The sequence below is a fragment of the Ahaetulla prasina genome, chromosome 14, assembly GCF_028640845.1.
Source record: "Ahaetulla prasina isolate Xishuangbanna chromosome 14, ASM2864084v1, whole genome shotgun sequence".
Lineage (NCBI taxonomy): Eukaryota > Metazoa > Chordata > Lepidosauria > Squamata > Colubridae > Ahaetulla > Ahaetulla prasina.
In genome coordinates this window covers 22,913,951-22,929,401 of record NC_080552.1, presented here as the reverse complement: position 1 = coordinate 22,929,401, position 15,451 = coordinate 22,913,951, and the positions used below count along the sequence as shown (strand labels likewise).

The 15,451-nt window shown below is 45.5% G+C and overlaps 2 protein-coding genes across 3 annotated transcripts in view; one reads left to right on the top strand and one right to left on the bottom strand.

Moving 5' to 3' along the window:
- C14H7orf50 (chromosome 14 C7orf50 homolog) overlaps window positions 1–15,451 on the bottom strand; it is a 92,969-nt gene that overhangs the window by 14,947 nt on the left and 62,571 nt on the right. The gene's annotated exons all lie outside the window — the stretch shown is intronic.
- GPR146 (G protein-coupled receptor 146) overlaps window positions 1–15,451 on the top strand; it is a 41,354-nt gene that overhangs the window by 1,242 nt on the left and 24,661 nt on the right. The window lies entirely within an intron of this gene.

Below are 15,451 nucleotides of genomic sequence, written 5' to 3'. Positions count from 1 at the left end.
AACAAAGTGTAATTTTTACGGAGGGTTTGGCCAAGAGAGCTGTCATCGGAAGGAAGGGCCAAGTATGCGCGGAACGCCCGAGGGAATCGATCGCTTTATTCGTGGTTTGCCCCGTTAAGGTTTAACTTGGGTTACTGACAAGCGCTGGATTAGGCTGCCTGATGTGGTGTTTCCATTGGGGAACGTGATGGAAGCCCCGCGGCGAGAGAAGGGCAATTAGGAAGGCGCATGGAGTTTTTTCGATGCGTGTTCTAGAACCCTTAACTGGAACAGCCGCTATCTGGAGCGTCTTGCTTTTAAGTAGAATAACTGGACAAATGTTTTGTTTGAAATGGTATGGGCCTTCCCGCTTGAGCAGGGGGCTGGACTAGAAGACCTCCAAAAGTCCTTTCCAAGTTTATTATTCTGTTATTGTGACTACTTTTCACCAAACTTTTGAGACTTTTGAAAAGCTGAGCAAAAGAACGCGGTGGAGCAAGGCAGGACAAATTTAAGGTGGGACAAGTTTAATGCAAAAAAAGACTAGGGGTGACATGGTAACAGTATTCCAGTATCTGAGGGGCAGCCACAAAGCAGAGGTGGGGGGTGATCAACTTATTTTCCAAAATACCAGAAGGCAGGACAAGAAGCAACGGGTGGAAACTAATCAAGGAGAGAAGCAACCTGGAACTAAGGAGAAATTTCCTGACAGTGAGAACAATTAATCAAAGGAACAACTTGCCTCCAGAAGTTATAAATGCTCCAACACTGGAAGTTTTCAAGAAGAGACTGGGCAATTATTTGTCTGGAATGAAATAGGGTCTCCTGCTTGGGCAGGGGCTGGACTAGAAGACCTCCAAGGTCCCTTCTAACTCCATTATTATGTTATGCCACCTTTCCTCTCTCTCTCTAGACCATTGTGTAATCCAGCCAAATAATGTTATTGCAGTAAGAATAATCAGCATCTTAGGTGCATCTTAGGTGGGAAGATTTTCAAGGCCTTTCAGTTGTTCCTCCCTCTCTCCAGACCTTTGTTTTTTTGGAAGCTTCTGAAGTTTTGTGGATAAATCTTGCCGGCTTTAAGCAAAGGAATGAAAGGCAGACAGAGCTGGAGGGCAAATTCAGAAATGCTCGGCTGGAGGACGAAGTTCTCATACCAGCCACCGTGATATTTTTCGCATGACTGGAAATCTAGCTGACCGTAACATTTGCAGGGCTCAGAACACAAGTATCCTCGTTTTACTATCATTCAGTGGCTGTTTGAGGTTACAGCGCCACTGGGGAAAAGCGGCTTATGACCGTTTTTCACACTTATGACCGTTGCGGCGTCCCCAGGGTCACGTGATCCAGATTCAGACATTCAGACAACTGACTCATATTTATGACTGTTACAATGTCCCAAAGGGGATCCCCTTTGGTGACCGTCCGATGACCGAAGCCCATGGGGAAGCCAGATTCACTTAACAACCGTGTGACTAACTTAATGACTGCAGTGATTCACTTAAGAAGAGTGGTCGAGAAACGTCATAAAACCAGGCAAAACTCACTTAGAAACTGTCTCACTTAGCGATGGAAATTTTGGGCTCAATTGTGGCCGTAAGTCGAGGGCTGTTTTTTCCTTTCCATCTCTGAAAGAGGGACGTGCATGGAGCACCTCTGTTCTATGACCCTCTGTTTCAAGCTGAACATATTTCTGTTTCGCTGAAGAGGCTTCCTGCATGCAGTCTCTAACTCGACTCTTGAACGGAGATCAACGCCAAGAGATGGCCGGTTCCTTGAGATTATCTTCTTCTTCTTCCTTTTCCTCTCCTTCTCCTTCTCCTTCTTCTTCCTCCTCCTCTTCTTCTTCCTCTTCTTCCTCCTCCTCTTCTTCTCCTTCTCCTTCTGCCATATCCATTGGCGATCATGTTGCCGATCCTATTTTCATCAACAGCCACATGAAAAAGGGCTGCTGAGTTTTGTCCAAACCGGTCCCTTAGATTTTGAAGCCACAATGTTCTTCTGACTGGACCTCCTTTGCCTTCAATCTTTCCCTGGGGGATTGAGTGAAGAATGCCATATTTTTCCAGGTGTCGCACCCCATGTCCAAAATATTCTGACTTTCGCTTTTTAATAGTTTTGATGATTTCCCAGCCGGCTGATCCCCTCCTCATTTCTGATTTTGTCAACCCAGCTTATATGTAACAGCCGCCTGTAAATCCCCATTTCAAATGCTTCTAGTCTCTTCAAGGGGCTTTCTGTCCGAGACCAACTCTCCACTCCGTAGAGCAGGATAGAAAAGATGTAAAATCTGACAAGCCTCATTTTTCAATCTTAGGCTTATGTCGTGACTGCACAAGACCTTTTGCGGTTTGAAGAATGCTGTTGGAGCTTTCTCTGTCCTTGTCTTTATTTCAGTGGTCATGTCCCAGCTTGGGTTTAGCAGAGCTAGCCAAATATGATTTGCGCATCTTATAAATAGTTCCAGAAGGTGCAGGAGCAGCTGCTGGGTGTCCAAGGGTCGGAGTGGGCACTGCGTGGGTGGACGGATGGAGCATTTGTGCACAAACACGTCTGAGCACGGGGGCTGGAGGAAAAGTCATCCTCCGCTCGAGAGGTGGGGAGGGAACTGAGATCTGAAGAACGGAGCACTTTGGTTTCTCACACCAAAGTGTATTCAAGATTGCTCTTCTGGAGGACAAAAATAAACATTTGCCGCCTTAAAATGCTATAAAAGCATCTGCATTGTTTAAAAGATTCATAATCTATATCATTAAGGAAAATTTAATTTGGGCCTAGGACATCTGACAGGGCTTCATCCCTCCTTAGTAGCAAAATCTCTTTCTCCTAGAACAGGGGCCTGAAACCTTAAGCGCTCAAAGAGCCATTTGGACCCGTTTCCCACAGAAAAGAAAACACCGGGAGCCACAAAACCTGGGTGGGTGTGGCCAACTCAAGGTCACTCACTCCCACCCAGTCACATGACACACCCCCAGCCACGCCTACCCAGGTATGTGGCTCCCAATGTTTTCTGTGGGAAACAGGTCTCTCTCTGTCTCTCTCTCTCTCTCTTTCTGTCTCTTCTCTTTCTCTGTCTATCTCTCTCAGGCCAGGTGAGGAGTGACTAGAAGGGGAGGGCAAGGGGTGGGACCACCCAGTGGTAGGTTCAGCCGATAGGGAGCCACAGCAGGGGGACGAAAGAGCCGCATGTGGCTCTGGAGCCACGGGTTGCCGACACCCGTCCTAGAACATTGGTGCATTGGGACATGTATGGCTATGATTCTGTCTTCTGGTTGGTTTCTAGGTAGCTCATTGGTAGGACAACTACTCTCCGTGCAGAAGGAACCAGGTTCAACCCCATCAGCATCTTTAGATGAGCTTGAGGGAATGATTCTTGCAGGACCTCCGCTGGTCTGGGTGGACAAGACTAAGCTAACTGGTCAGGGCCTGTTTGCCTCCTTGACCTTGAATATCTAGCCAGCTTTGGACTTCCCAACCTGCCACAAATTTTGTCCAGTCATTCAGGCTGAGACCTTCCATCTTCTCTGGCTGCTTAAAGTCTGCCCTTGTGCTTCTATTGGAACCAGACTCTCAAGCTTTAGATGATACGCCTCTAGTGTTCATGGAACAACGAGGGAGTATTTGCCAAACCTTGTCCAGTAATGTTAGCTAATCCACATTTCTGTTTAACCAAGGATGAAGTTCTCTCTTCTATCTGGCGCTGATCCTAAGTTCTAAATCAGGGCTCTCCAAACATATTATGTTTGGAGAGAAACATACCATGTGCACTAAACCAACAGGTGGCATGAAAGTAGGGGCAGTCAACACAGGTTATGTAGACAGTAAACACAAGATCAATCCAAATGGACTCAAATGTCTATACACCAATGCACAGAGTATGAGGAATAAACAGGGTGAATTAGAAATCCAAGTAAATGAGGGTAGATATGATATTGTTGCCATTACGGAAACTTGGTGGGATGAAACTGACAAATGGAACATACAGCTAGAGGGATATAAATTATTTAAAAGAAATAGACCAAATAAAAGAGGAGGTGGAGTTGCACTATATATAAGAAATAACTACATCTCTACAGAAATAGAGCACAACAATGATGAAAATCATCTTGAATGTATTTGAGTCAATATAAAAGGGGTGAAAAACGATATTGCCATAGGTCTATACTATAGGCCACCCAACCAAACAGAGGAAGTAGATGAACTTTTTGCTAGTCAGCTAACTAAGGCATGTAGGAAGCACATCACAGTAGTAATGGGAGATTTTAACTACCCTGACATCAACTGGGAGACAAACTCTACACCAAGCGGAAGATCCAACAGGTTTCTAACAAACCTAGCAGACAACTTTGTTTCCCAAAAATAGAGAAGGCGACAAGGATCAGCCATATTGGACTTAATTCTCACTAACAGAGATGAAATGATAGAAGGTGTTGAAGCTACAGGAACCTTGGGGCAAGTGACCACGCAATATTGGAATTCAACATTACAAATACAAGTAGTAGAACAAAGTCAAACTAGAGTCTTGGACTTTAAGAGAGCTAATTTCAATAAACTTAGAGAGATCTTGAGAAGGATTCAATGGATGAGAATCCTCAGGGGGAAAACAACTCAAGAAGCTTGGGAAATTTTGAAAAGTGAGATTATAAAAGCACAGTCTAACACAATACCAATGAAGAAGAAAATAGTAGATCACAAAAGAAACCAGCATGGATGCATAAAGAACTATCTGACAAATTGAAAGACAAAAGGACAAATATAAAAAGTGGAAAGAGGGGCAAATAACTAAGGCAGAATATCAGCAACAGCCCGAGCCTGTAAAGATGAAGTGAGGAAAGCTAAGGCTCACAATGAACAAAGGCTAGCGACAAAAGTAAAAATAATAAAAAGCTTCTTCCAACATGTTAAAAACAAGAAAAAAGTCGAGGAAACAATTGGCCCATTGCTGGGAGAAAGTGGCAAGAAGATGACAAGCAACAGGGAGAAAGCAGATCTACTTAACTCATATTTTGCATCTGTCTTTACACCAAAGGAAAAAACAATCCAACCTATCAAAAACAGCATCACAAAAATTAGATTAGAAACACAAGTTAAAATAGGGAAGATAGGTAAGTGAACACCTATCTACCCTAGACGAGTTCAAATCACCAGGACTGGATGGATTACACCCCAAGGTTCTGAAGGAACTGGCAGACGTGAACTATATCTTTCAAAGATCCTGGAGCACAGGGGAGCTGCCAGAGGACTGGAAAAGAGCTGATGTAGTTCCCATCTTCAAAAAAGGGAAAAAAAACAGATCCAGGAAACTACAGACCTATCAGTCTGACCTCAATACCGGGGAAGATTCTGGAAAAGATAATCAAGCAACGAATCACCGAACACCTAGAAGCAAACAAAGTAATAACCAAAAGCCAACATGGGTTTGTCAAAAACAGATCATGCCAGACTAATCTTATCGCATTCTTTGACAAAATGACAAAATTAGTAGACCAGAGGAATGCTGTTGATATAATTTACTTGGACTTCAGTAAAGCATTTGATAAAGTAGACCATAACCTACTACTAGATAAAGTAGAAAATGTGGGTTAGACAGCACCACCACCAGATGGATTCAGAACTGGCTGACCAACCGCACTCAACGTGTAGTCCTCAACGGAACTACATCCACATGGAGGGAAGTATGCAGTGGAGTACCCCAAGGCTCTGTTTTAGGCCCAGTACTCTTCAACATCTTCATCAATGACCTGGACGAGGGGATAGATGGGGAACTCATCAAATTTGCAGATGACACCAAGCTGGCAGGAATAGCCAACACTCCAGAAGATAGGCTCAAGTTACAGAAAGATCTTGACAGACTTGAACATTGGGCGCTATCTAACAAAATGAAATTCAACAGTGAAAAAGTAAGGTTCTACATTTAGGCCAAAAACAAAATGCACCAGTACCGTATATGTGGTACCTTGCTCAATAGTAGTACCTGTGAGAGGGATCTTGGAGTCCTAGTGGATAACCATCTAGATATGAGCCAGCAGTGTGCAGCAGCTGTAAAAAAGCCAACACAGTTCTGGGCTGCATAAACAGAGGGATAGAATCAAGATCACGTGAAGTGCTAGTACCACTTTATAATGCCTTGGTAAGGCCACACTTGGAATATTGCATCCAGTTTTGGTCGCCACGATGTAAAAAAGATGTTGAGACTCTAGAAAGAGTGCAGAGAAGAGCAACAAAGATGATTAGGGACTGGAGGATAAAACATATGAAGAACGGTTGCAGGAACTGGGTATGTCTAGTTTAACAAAAGAAGGACTAGGGAGACATGATAGCAGTGTTCCAATATCTCAGGGGCTGCCACAGAGAAGTGGGAGTCGGGCTGTTCTCCAGAGCACCTGAGGGTAGAACAAGAAGCAATGGGTGGAAACTGATCAAGGAAAGAAGCAACTTAGAACTAAGGAGAAATTTCCTGACAGTTAGAACAATTAATAAGTGGAACAACTTGCCTTCAGAAGTTGTGAATGCTCCAACACTGGAAATTTTTAAGAAAATGTTGGATAACCATCTGACTGAGATGGTGTAGGGTTTCCTGCCTGGGCAGGGGGTTGGACTAGAAGGCCTCCAAGGTCCCTTCCAACTCTGATGTTATGTTATGTTATGTTATTAAACTTAAGACTTGTGGACTTCGACTCCCAGAATTCCCCAGCCAGCATGGCTGGCTTGGGAATTCTGGGAGTCGAAGTCCACAATAAAACTTGTTGCCAAGTCAGAAATTGCCAAGTTAGGAGACCCTTGTTCTAAATCATTCTTCTGAATCCGCAGCCTGATTCAACCAGGACACCGTATACTGCCAACCATTCATGGTCCTTCAGTAGAGAAACAATTTCTGCATCTCCCTCAATGCTTTTAATTTCGCTCATGCTGATTCCCAACACGTATTGATCTCTTAAAGTACTTTTTAGCGGGGGGGGGGGATGGCCAGGTCTTCTGGTTTATTTTTATTTATTTATTTATTAAATTTGTATACCGCCCTTCTCCCGTAGGACTCAGGGCGGTTCACAGCCAAGTAAAAAATACACAATAAATACAATTAAAATACAATTTAAAAACCTTATTAAATTGGCCAGAATTAAAATTTAGAACTAAAACCCATAAAAAACCCATAAACTAAAAAACTAACCCAGTCCAGCGCAGATGAATAAATGAGTTTTAAGCTCATGCGAAAGGTCTGAGGTCCGAAGTTGACGAAGTCCTGGGGAGTTCGCTCCAGAGGCGGGAGCCCCACAGAGAAGGCCCTTCCTGGGTGTCGCCAGACGACACTGTCGCTACCGACGGCACCCTGAGGAGTCCCTCTCTGTGAGAGCGCACGGGTCGGTGAGAGGTATTCGTAGCAGCAGGCGGTCCCGTAAGTAACCCGCCCTATGCCATGGAGCGCTTTAAAGACGTTCACCAGCACCTTGAAGCGCACCCGAAGGCCACAGGTAGCCAGTGCAGCCTGCGCAGGATAGGTGTCACTCGGGAGCCACGAGGCTCCTCAATCACCCGCGCAGCTGCATTCTGACTAACTGTAGCCTCCGGATGCCCCTCAAGGGAGCCCCATGTAGAGAGCATTGCAGTAATCCAGACGAGACGTCACAAGGGCGTGAGTGACTGTGCACAGGGCATCCCGGTCAGAAAGGCGCAACTGGCGCACCAGGCGAACCTGGTGGAAAGCTCTCCTGGAGACGGCCGTCAGGTGGTCTTCAAAGACAGCCGCTCATCCAGGAGAACGCCCAAATTGCGCACCCTCTCCATCGGGGCCAATGACTCGCCCCTGACAGTCAGCCGCGGACTCAGCTGACTGTACTGGGATGCCGCATCCACAGCCACTCCGTCTTGGAGGGATTGAGCTTGAGCCTGTTTCTCCCCATCCAGACCCGTGACGGCTTCCAAACACCGGGACAGCACTGATAGCTTCATTGGGGTGGCCCGGTGGAAAAGTACAGCTGGGTGTCATCAGCGACAGCTGGTACCTCACACGAAGCCACTGATGATCTCACCCAGCGGTTTCATATAGATGTTGAACAGAAGGGCGAGAGAATCGACCCCGCGGTACCCCACAAGTGAGGCGCCTGGGTCGACCTCTGCCCCCGTCAACACCGCTCATGCATCGGTCGGAGAGATAGGAGGAGAACCACCGATAAACGGTGCCTCCCACTCCCAATCCCCCAGCCGGCGCAGCAGGATACCATGGTCGATGGTATCAAAAGCCGCTGAGAGGTCTAATAGGACCAGGGCAGAAGAACAACCCCTATCCCTGGCCCTCCAGAGATCATCCACCAACGCGACCAAAGCCGCCTCAGTGCTGTAACCGGCCGAAGCCGGACTGAACGGGTCCAGATAGACAGTTTCTCCAAGTGCAGGGGAACTGATATGCCACCATATTTCTACAACCTTCGCCGCGAAGGTTGGAGACTGGACGATAATTACCTAAGACAGCCGGGTCCAGGAAGGCTTCTTGAGGAGGGCCTCACCACCGCCTCTTTCAAGGCGGCCGGAAAGACTCCTCCAACAAGGAAGCACTGTAATCCCTGAGCCAGCCTCGTGTCACCTCCTGAGTGGCCAGCACCAGCCAGGAGGGGCACGGGTCCAGTAAACATGTGGTGGCATTCAATCTACCCAGCAACCTGTCCATGTCCTCGGAGTCACAGGGTCAAACTCATCCCACACAACATCACCAAGACCGCCTCAGACATCCCGTCCGAATCACTACAATCTTGGTCCAAGCCGTCCTTCAGCTGAACGATTTTATCGATAGATAACTGTTAAACTCTCAGCACGCCCCTGCATCGGGTCATCCCGCCCCTGGTGAAGGAGGGAGCGGGTCACCAAACAGGGCAGCTGGGCGGTTATCTGCCGATGCAATGAGGGAGGAGGCGAGAACGCCGCTTCCTCAGTGCCACTAGGTAGGTCCTAGTATAGATCTAACTAGTGTCCGATCAGCCTCTGAACGGCTGGACCTCCAGGAGCTCTCTAGGCGCCTTCTCCGCGCTTATCCCCTCAGCTCCTCGGAGAACCAAGGAGCCGGTTGGGATCTACGCCGGGTCAGAGGCCGCAAAGGCACGACACGGTCTAAAGCCCCAGCCGCAGCCCGTTCCCAGGCTGCAGCTAGTTCCTCCGCCGTGCCGTGAGCCAGACCCTCAGGAAATGGCCCAAGCTCCGTCCGGAACCTCTCAGGGTCCATCAGGCGCCTGGGACGGTACCAACGTAATGGTTCCGTCTCCCTGTGGTTGACCAGGTCTTGTTTCTCCAAGACTGCAATCTCAGCCTTTATTAGAAAGACATCCTTTGTGATCAACAGAACTTACTTCTGTACGTGTGGTTTAAACTTGCAAAAAAAAATAGTAGGAAAAGTGTGGCTTCACTCAAATTAAATAGATATTCTGCCGAAGAAATCCTGAATACATTTCTGATCAGAAGAAAAGGCTTGCTTAGAGGGTACTTCTAGATCCATTTAGTAGTCATAGCAGACACATATGCTATTCTCAACTGAACAAAAATTAAGTTGTAAACCTTGAATCATGGGTGTTTGCTCTCCTGCGGTTTTCCAGCCAGCGGTGGGCTGGGAAGGCCTGGTACCAATAGGGTGGCCTCCAAATATTTTGGAAAATACTGTATCCTGTCCAAGACATTTGGCCAATATTTAATTTCCAAAGAGAGCTGTGAGAACTCTAGTTTGTCCCAAGGAGCATTAAAAAGTAATGTTACGCTGAGGATTCTGGAAACATTCAAGGACTTGAATTTCAAAGAGTCTTGGTGGAAATATCTTCTCAAGGCCATGGAAGTTAGAGTTACCGAAATAAACTTTACTAGCTACAGAGAAATGCTCGATTTGCACTGCAGTAGCTACATAATCCAGAGCTGCTGATCCAGTTCTGCAGAGGAATTATTGAGTCTGTCATCTGCACCTCTATAACTGTCTGGTTTGGTTCTGCAACCCAACCAGACAGACACAGACTTCAGAGGATCATTAGAACTGCAGAAAAGACAATGGCTACCAACCTGCCTTCCATGGAGGACCTTCTATACTGCACGAGTCAAAAAGAGGGCTGTGAAAATATCTACAGACCCCTCACATCGTGGACATAAACGGTTTCAACTCCTACCCTCAAAACGACGCCACAGAGCACGGCACACCAGAACTACTAGACACAAGAACAGTTTTTTCCCAAACGCCATCACTCTGCTAAACAAATAATTCCCTCAACACTCTCAAACTATTTACTAAATTTGCACTACTATTAATCTTCTCATCGTTCCCATCACCCATCTCCTCCCACTTATGACTATATGACTGTAACTTTGTTGCTTCTATCCTTACGATTGATATTGATTGTTTCCTGATTGCTTATTTGTCCCCTATGACTATCATTAAGTGTTGTACCTTATGTTTCTTGACGAAAGTATCTTTTCTTTTATGGACACTGAGAGCATATGCACCAAAGTCAAATTCCTTTGTGTGTCCAATCACGCTTGCCCAATAAAAAAATCTATTCTATTTTATTCTATAAACATTTCCAACAGTCATCAAATAAGCTGCTTTGGTGTCCAAAACCTTCACCATGTATGAACACTGCTGAGGTTCAGGCCTTGCTGTCCACTAAAAACTTCAGAGTTAAAGTTTTATCTCAGCCATGAACTTCCCTGGTATCTCCAAGAAACTACTTTTCCATCTGGACAATGGTATGGTGGCAACCTAGGGCAGCATCCCATTCCGGTACTACGTAACTACCACTACATCAAGCCACTGTTCCTCCCACTTCAGAACGGAGGATCTTTTGCTTGTGAGAGAATCGGAAACAACCGGTACGTTTGGACCCAGGGAAACCCTTTGCTCAGCCATGACATGTTCAGTGATGCAAGAGGGATGTGTACATGAAGGCATGTTTGTACAGCCTGCAGGATTGCCAAATGCTCTTTCGCATCGCATGGTTGACTCTGGAGGATGAATAAAGGCAGGAAGGAGGGTGTTGCACAAGCTAAACCTCTGATGGGACGTCTCTCAATCTAGGTCAATGTCCTATTTTTTTTTTTTAAGGGAACGAGACAGAATTATCCTCTGCGCTAACAGATGAGGTCTCCAAGGAACTGTGAACTTTTATTACTCGCAGGTGGAAATTTGGACTTGGAAATTTATTTATTTCTTTTAATTGCTCTTTGGCTACTTGTACCCTTTGGCTAAATTTTGACACGCTAGTTCTGACTGGAGGCCTCGAACAGGCCGTGGTTCTCAAGAAACAGCTGGATGGCTACATCTTTGGGTATAAACCAGGGGTGAAATCCAATTTTTTTTTACTAGCGGTTCTGGGGGCGTGGCTTGGTGGGCGCGGCAGGGGAAGGCTATTGCAAAATCTCCATTCCCACCCCACTCTGGGGCTAGTCAGAGGTGGTCTTTGCCGGTTCTCTGAACTACTCAAAATTTCTGCTTCCGGTTCTCCAGAACCTGTCAGAACCTGCTGGATTTCACCCCTGGTATAAACGGAGCTGCAAATTCTGAGTGTGGCATCGCATAGGGACTGAATTGCACATAGCAACTGGAAAGAATAATCAAGAAGAAGACACAATGTCCAAAGAAGGAAGCTCTTCAGAATGCAGGAAAAGCAACCTTCACAGGCAAAACCTCACTTTAAGTCATTTCTACTGTTATGCAGAACCCCCCACCCCCACCCCAAATATTCAGAGGTTGACTAAATACGAAGACAACATTAAGTATATACCATACACACAGATAAATGCAGACAGATTTCTGGCTTTAAAAAGTTCTTCTTTTTGGTACGAAAGTCAAGAACAATGGGATTCACCCTTTAGACTGAGCCATGATATCCTTGGTTTTGGGTGAACAAAACCACTGCGGCTTGTTCAACAAACTGTGATTAAGAGTGGGGTTCCTGTGCTCTTGGAGCTTGGCTGGTTTTTTTGCAAATGTTTCATGACCCAACTAGGTAACATCATCAGTGCTAGCAGAGACTGGGGTTTGTGGAGAGGAGGAGGAGGAGGAAGAGGAGGACTGTGTGATCCTTGATGGTTGCTGAGCTTGGTGGTTTTCTTGCAGATGTTTCATGATCCAACTAGGTAACATTATCAGTGCTAGAAGGGAGTAGGTTTGAGGAGAGGAGGAGGAGGAGGAGGAAGAGAAAAGTATTGTGAGGTCCTTGATGCCCTCTGAACTTGGTTGTTTTCTTGCAGATGTTTCATAACCTAGCTAGGCAACATCATCAGTGCTAAAAGAAAGTGGAGTTTGTAGAAAGGAGGAGGAGGAAGAGGAGAGTAGGAGAAGGACTCTGGGGTCCTGGGTGCTCTCTGAGCTTGGCTGTTTTCTTGCAGATGTTTCATGATCCAACTAGGTAACATCATCAGTGCTAGAAGGGAGGGGGGTTTGCAGGGAGGAGGAGGAGGAGGAGGAGGAGGGGCATGGGGTCCTTGAGGATTTCTGAGCTTGGTGGTTTTCTGTAGACATTTCATTATAAATATCCCCAAGGGGGAGAGTTTGAGCTCCACATAGCTTTGGCCAATAAAGGCAAACTCGGAATCAAGCAGGCCCTCCAAATCAGAGGATAATTCATGAGGGCCCGGGAAAAAAACCACTAACCGCAAGAACGCAAGACGTGGCGCCTCGAATTAGCTTCTCCAATGGTGTCGTTGTCGTGCAGACCCACACATGGGCGCACGTTCCCCTCCCTGGCTTCCCTGTGTGAAAGCCGCCCATTCCATTGTGCATCTCCTGATGGCGGGTGATGAAGTTTGGTCCCTTCCACAAAGCTTTCCTCCCTCCACGGAGAGAAGCTGGATCTCAAGTGTCAGGAAGGGCATGCAGAAGTTCAACCCAGGGGCATCTGCTAAACAGCTGTGGGTCGGGCTGTCTGGCAGTCTGGGCGCAGATGCTCTCATCCTCATATCTGCCTGCCTACACCTACGCTCGTAGCGACATATGTGCAGCAGGAAAGCCAAAAAACCGGCTGATTTTAATTTCAGGAATGCCATGCACCCGCACACAAATAGACAGACGGCGTGGTAAATGCCATGCATGCACGGGTCTGAGGCATCTTGGGGAGTTAATAGGATTCCTCACTAATACTTTGAAAATGCAACCTTTTGTGTGGCCAATAAAAATTCTATTCTATTCTATTCTATTCTATTCTATTCTATTCTATTCTATTCTATTCTATTCTATTCTTCCCGTCAATGCTTTCTCTTAAGTCGAGTCGAGGCTCAGGTCAGGAAGAGGATATTCTGCTAGAAAGAAAGTATTTTGTCCATAGCTAAAAATAAAAGAGCGTTCAAGTCACTGGTGAAGGATAACAGAAAGGAGAATAATGGGGCTCGTGGGAATTAAATCCAGTGAATTCTTGCCTTGATGCAGGCCAAATCATGGTTTATAGTCTTCCCTGAAGAGTTACACCTTGGAAGAGTATAGAGAAGAGCAACAAAGATGATTAAGGGACTTAATTAAGGGTTGCACCTTATGATTCTTGATGAACGTATCTTTTATGTACACTGAGAGCATATGCACCAAAGACAAATTCCTTGTGTGTCCAATCTCACTTGGCCAATAAAGAATTCTATTCTATTCTATTCTATTCTATTCTATTCTATTGATTCTTAATGAATGTATCTTGTCTTTTTATGTACACTGAGAGCATATGCACCAAAGACAGATTCCTTGTGTGTCCAATCACACTTGGCCAATAAAAAAATCTATTCTATTCTAAGGCTAAAAAATTCGAAGAATGGTTTCAGGAATTAAGTATGTCTACTTTAGTGAAAAGAAGGACTTGTGGGGGGGGGGATAATAGCAGTATTCCAATATTTGAGGGGTTGCTACAAAGAAGGAGGGGGGTCAACTTCTTCTCCAAAGCACCAGAAGTCAGGACAAGAAGAAATGGATGGAAACTAACCAAGGAAAGAAGCAACCTAGAACTAAGGAGAAATTTCCTGACAGTCACAACAATTAGCCAGTGGAACAGCTTGCCTCTGGAAGTTGTGGGTGCTTCAATACTGGAGGCTTTTAAGAAGAGCCTGGACAGTCACTTGTCTAAAACATTTTTTTGCACATTTCCCACATAATTTATTTCTTAAATTATCTACATTCCACTTTTCACTGTAAGGTGTTTAAGTTGCAAAAGTAGCTTAAGAACCAAAAAACAAAAAACCAACAACAAAAATACAATTTAAAACCCTGTGCTGTGAGATGACCCTGCTCTAACCTATTCTGGACAATTTTTCTTTTATGTAACCCATTTTGGCTGCCCGAGTTATTCTTTCCAGCTCATTTTATGCATTCTTCGGTACTTATTTCCTGTTCATAAAGAACAACAAAACAAATTCAGGAAAGACCAGCCCCGCCACTTGGAAGATCATAAGAGCTCCGAGCTTGATTGAGGAAATAATGTTCCTTCGTGGCAGAGATAGGATTGGTTTCCTGTAGGTTGGTTTGTGGATAGGAAACACGCAAAGCTTCCCTCTCGCTCCTATCTTTTGTTCACAAAAAGCCACAGAATGATGCCAAGAAGTGATTTCTAACCACATTTTCTTTCCTGGTTTGAGTGATCAAGTCGTGGTTGATTCTTAGCGACCACATTGATGTTCTCCAGGATTCTTTCTCTGAAGAAAAAATTGCCATTTTGTTCAGACTAGGGAAAAAATGAGAATTTATACTTGTGTAGAGCTGAACTCTCAGAATGGGAAAGGAGGCAGAGGATAGCAAGGGAAAGAATGACGTGAGATTGGAGGAAGAACGGCATAAATCCAAGATTTTTTGACTGCTTCTTCACATAATGTCAGAACACAGTTTGGCACTATATCTAAGCTATTTCTGGTGTTATGATCATTTTCATCTTTTCAGACTGACATCCATCTACCCATCCATCCACCCATCCATTCTTCCTTCCATCCATCCTTCCATCCATCCAACTACCCAGCCAGCCAGCCAGCCAGCCACCCATCTACCCATCCTTCCTTCCATCCTTCCTTCCATCCATCCATCCATCCACCCACCCACCCATCCATCTACCCATCCATCCTTCTATCCATCTGCCCATCCATCCATCCATCCATCCATCCACCCACCCATCCATCTACCCATCCATCCTTCTATCCATCTGCCCATCCATCCATCCATCCATCCATCCATCCATCCATCCATCCACCCACCCATCCATCCACCCATCCAAATTTTAAAAGAAATTTCTTTCTCTTAAAGACTTCTTACCCAAGGAAAATACTATGGATCTTGAATTCCCGTAACAATCCTTCCTAATATATCTTTACATTTTACGAGATTCTGGCAATAACTTCAGCCATCCAAAAATAATTCTCGTTTTCACTTGGGTCATTTTCACCCTGATACGCACAGGCCCAGTTTGACGGTGGGGCTATTTGGGGAAAGGGCTTGCCAAAAGATGAAGCTGTCAAAGCCTGTCACAGGATGGAAAAAAAATTGCTCCCG